The sequence below is a fragment of the Falco punctatus genome (genome assembly GCF_963210335.1).
Source record: "Falco punctatus genome assembly, chromosome: 11".
In the NCBI taxonomy this organism is placed as follows: Eukaryota; Metazoa; Chordata; class Aves; order Falconiformes; family Falconidae; genus Falco; species Falco punctatus.
The window spans coordinates 32618128-32623111 of record NC_137591.1 but is presented as its reverse complement, the minus strand read 5'-3'; positions in this window follow the sequence as shown (position 1 = coordinate 32623111).

Genomic DNA, 4984 nt, shown 5'->3' with positions numbered 1-4984 from the left:
AACATTGTTACCGAAATCTCGGAATGAAGAACTTATCGACACCAATGTGATGTAGATAAGCAGACACTTCTTTATTGACGGCCGGGTGCGTGAGCGAGTCCTCTCACGATCAACGCACACCAGGTCCCAAACTCAGATTCCATATATAGAACTTATTCATACATATTCATTAAATATTCATGCATAATCATAACATTTCCCATAAATCATTTACATACTCTCCTCCTATATCCGATTCTGCGCAGTAAAGCTTAGAAAAGTCTAGAAATGGGTCTAGGGTACGATTTGGGTAGGTGGTATATGAGTCGGTGGTCGCGATCTCCCCCTGCCGGAATTACCTTTTACTAAAGTTCACAGTTTCTTGGCAGGCACCTACAAGCTGTTCCAGTCGACTCTCCCCAGTTCCCATTAATCTCATCCTCTGACATTTCAATGCACCTCTACGTAAAGAAGACTGGTTAAGTACAAAGGAACCTTTCAACCCTAAAGTTATTACCTAAGTTTTTCCACAATAGTTCCAGGCCCTTCTTCTAGCCTTGGTACAGGACGTGCAAAAGATGTCATAACTACTTCTACTATATAGCTGTAAATTTTCCATAAAAATTTTCTTATTCCTCTATATTTTAATTCTATTAAATGATTTTATAAAATCAATCAATCAATCTAATATAATTAATCAATCTTAACTTATTAACAAATCGATAACAACATTAGCATACCCATTTATGTTGTTAAACATTCTGGAATATTATGCTGTGCATAAGTGAATATGAGTGTATAAGTGTAAATCTGTAGGCATTTGCACAGATATTTTTTTTTCACAGTATTATTATCATTATTTTACTTTAAATGAGAATTTAGATTTGGCATTTAAGTCATATTAAAACAGTCTAAGCGTAACTCACATAGACACCTTCAAAATAAACCACCTATTACAAGACTGCCATTCTGTTGATCAGTTTTAGACTTGAAGTGCCTTTCTTTTCTTCTCTGATGGCCAGTAGTATAATAATAGCAATACTCAGAAAAAATTCTATGAGAGAAGAGCCAAGAAAAAATCTTCTGTATACATTTTCTCTCATTCCCAAGTTTAAATCAGAACCTTTAATGTTACTTTAATGTAGTTTGCATGTGTTAATCATATCATTAATGTTATGACTGACAGATAGAAATTAGTTTAATGGAGAGTTCAAGGTTCTTAAATCAAGACAGGCTTTTGGGTTCTCATGATTAATAGACCAATACCCAAGCCACATATGCTCTTACTGAAAAGCAAGATGGATAATGAGTTCACGCATCCGTTGAAGGAATTTTAAAATATATGGTGGACTACATTACAATGATAGCACATTACACTGGGATTAATGCATGATAATTTGTCTGTCATAGCCAATGTTAAAAGAAAAAGTGCAAAGATTAAGCAGGAATATTCACAAGTTAGACTGCAGGATATCTAATGAGATGTATGATGAGGGGGAGAGAAAGAACCACTGGATTAATTTATAGATTTACAGAAACTTCCAGTCCCAAAGGGATGTTTTATGTCATGAAAGAATCTCATGGCTTCTACAGTCTTCACCTAGCAAATATCCAGGTCCTCACCAGGCCTCTAATAAAATGAGTATGCCTGCGATTTTTCTGGTCACTTATTATTTCTTAAGAGGAATTATATTTCAGATATTTATACCCTGCTCTCATACCTGTGTTGAGGATATTTTAATGGAACTAATTGTAAGGATTAAGTAAAACATGAGTAATTTAAACATATGTTGGCATATAAAGATAAGAAGGAAAGCCAGTAGTTAATAAAAATAAAGAACTAAGAGAAGTAATTCAGGATGGTACATAGCTAGGGTAGGACTCACAGTGAAATAATGACAGAAAAGTGTTGGCTAGATAATCTACATGCCATAATTAGTTTTAAGTTTCTCTCATTAGCAAACCATGCATCCTCAGAGACAAAATTCTAATATCTGATTTAATAATTGGCATTTTATCACAGCAATCACATAGCCATTTCATAGGTACATTGCATTATGATCCCTCCTCCTTCTCACCCCAAATAAGGAAAAAAATACAGAAAATAAACATTTGGACAGAATTTCCCTAAATATCTACTGAAATACAGTCCATTTTTGTTCTTTACTGGTTTCATAATTATTATCTAACACATTACAAGATAAAGATTTTGGTTTAAATTCAAGAATTACAGCACTCTGCTTTTTGTCTGAATGGGACAAAAGTGTACAGGAAAATAAATTAATCATATAATTTTCAACTAAAGTGAGCAAAGCTGAGGAAAGCAATTGAGGTGTGCTTAAGTGTTTATACGAAATAAGGATGAATTGCAGAAAGAAGAGTTTTTTTAAAATTTCCAAAGGCTTAGGATGACATGAGTGATAGTACCAATGACAGAGAGGGCCTTTAGGCTCTTCCCATCATATGTGTGGGAATAAGGTCACACGAAGGGGTACATCCAATTACTATATTCGCACCTGTGTGCTGTTAGTGTCTTAAGTGATCTTAAAATCCCTAAACAAAAAAATAAAAACAAACCTAGGAGCAATAGAAGAAAATTATATATTCCTAACATTAGAAAATAAGTAGTGCATATATTGAAGTGTTTTTCCCCAAATAGATTATTCATATTGCCAAGAAATATCAAGTACATTTCAAACTTGTACCTTTGCAACATACATAGGGAACAATTACTCTTTGTACAAAGCTAGCAAAGTGTATAAACTAATTTACTGCATCAATGCCTGTAATTAATGGTTCCTAACACATCTCAGATCATATATACTACATTACACCTGTAATCTTCCCAGGCAATTGGTAATACATTACTGTAGTGCTGCTAAAATTCCTTCACATGCTGTGTTTTCTTTCTGTAAAGCAAATATTACTGCTCATGATGTCTTAGAACCTGTTTCCCTAGAGTATTGCAACATCACCAAAACCATAAATTCTTTCAAGTCTGCATAGATTTACCTGTGCAGAAACATCCCTTTGACCTATGATCAGTGGCAGACCGCAGTCAAGCATGTTACTTAGAATCTTCTCTTCTGGTTCCTGTAAACAGATTTAAAATGCTCAATGTATAGTGGAATCCAGTGCACTGAATCAAGAATAAATTCATATTAAGGCCTATCCTAGCCGGTTTGATTAAACTGTCCTAATTTCAGATGTGAGAACAATCACAGTTTTTGAGGGAAGACTCTCCAGCATGAGTAGGTTCCTTGACCACTGCTGCAGAATGACTAAAAAGAGGATAAGCTCCACAAGAAAAACATCAAGCCTATAGAAATAGTGTAAGCTACACTTTAAAAGAATATTGCAGCAAATACGTGGTGGAATGTGCCTAGGAGTTAAGTCAAAATAACAATCAAGCAAAACAAACATCATCGGACAAATCTTTAGTGAATGTGGCACGGGGGTGGCATGTGTGTCACAAGACAGAAGTGGGGTATCGAGGTGACAGACCCCAGCAATGTCTCCAATGCTTTGTCTTACACTTCTACACCATACTTTAAATATGCAAAAACATCTATTGCCAGCTTACTATTAGCACTACTTAAAATTTCTCTAAGTCCAACACAAGACGATGAAATTAGAAGATGATACTTGGCTGCAAAAACATAACCTGACCTGAGAAGGACCTTGTTCTTGCTGTAAAAAGGAAATACTGCCAAGTAGTTTGTTTGAGGTGCAACACTCAATCTGCACTGAAAAAAGTTACAGACTTCTGTAACATGTGAAAAACTCAGACTTAAAATAAGAATTCAGATATTTTTTTTAAATCACCTTAATAGTGTCTAGTTGATTTAGGGAAAAAAAAAAAAAAAAAAAAAAAAAAAAAAAAAAAGAAGAAAAGAACCCTCCATTAAATGAAATCATTAGTGAAGGTTTTTATCTTGAAGAGCACAAGAAGGGAAAGAAAACTTGAGGGTAAGCCAGTTACTTCTTACACTAACTCCAAGAAAAGAAATATTATTGCTGGGATTACAGTGACAATGAGCAGAGGAATGCCGCATGAGTTGTCGGCCCAGATGTGATGAATTTGGCTCACAAATGATGAAATTTATGGTACAATGAATACCATATCTGATGAGTTCTTCATGTAACATGAAAGAACATTTTGATATACCCAGTGAACTGCTTAACTTCTGTCGTCATCATTTGGCTACCGTTAAATTGGGCTCAGTTGAAAGACTGAGTGAACACGGTGACAAAGTGACAATGAATCTGCTAAGGTTGCCTGATCTATATTAGACAGTGATTCAAATGATACAGTGCAAAGGGGCATCACTGGCAAAAAGTCAGCTCTGGTCAGTGCACTAGAAGAAATTTTGGATTGAAAGCTCTTCTGGTACAATCTGGAGTCCTCTTCACAAAGAAGACAGTTTTCTTGAACTTTATGCTCTCCTCTATCTGTTGCCTCAACAAAATTCATTATCTGCATTGGCCCAGGGGAAGCTTCATGACTTTTTGCATGGAACTAAATAGAATTAGCATGTAATAGGAATTTTTGTTGGTTGTCCAATGAAAAAAAAAAAAAAAAAACAAACTCAGAAGATTTTTTTCTCTCTGACAAGTTTCTGAAATCCAAAAACCCCACACTGTAAAGACTTAAAGGGGAGAAGTCATTGACAACTGCAATAAAGCAATTATTGGATAACTTACCTTCAGGGGAAGTGTTTTTGTAGCTTCTAATTGGAGATTTAGTTAAGATCTGAATCAAGAGGGTTTACATTCCTTCTGTATATTATATTTTAATTGCTTTTTACTGTCTGGCTGAAAGCGCCACAAGGTATAGAGTTATAATTTGAAGATATTATAAATTTTCCTTTGGGAAATGTGAAAAGTCAGCAGCAGAGGGGAGGAGAGATAAGGCAGTACTCCAAAGGAACTGCCTCCAATTGCCTCTGGGAATTAAGTAAATTGCTTCCTTTAGCAATTTTAAACTTGTCCCTCTGCTGAAATA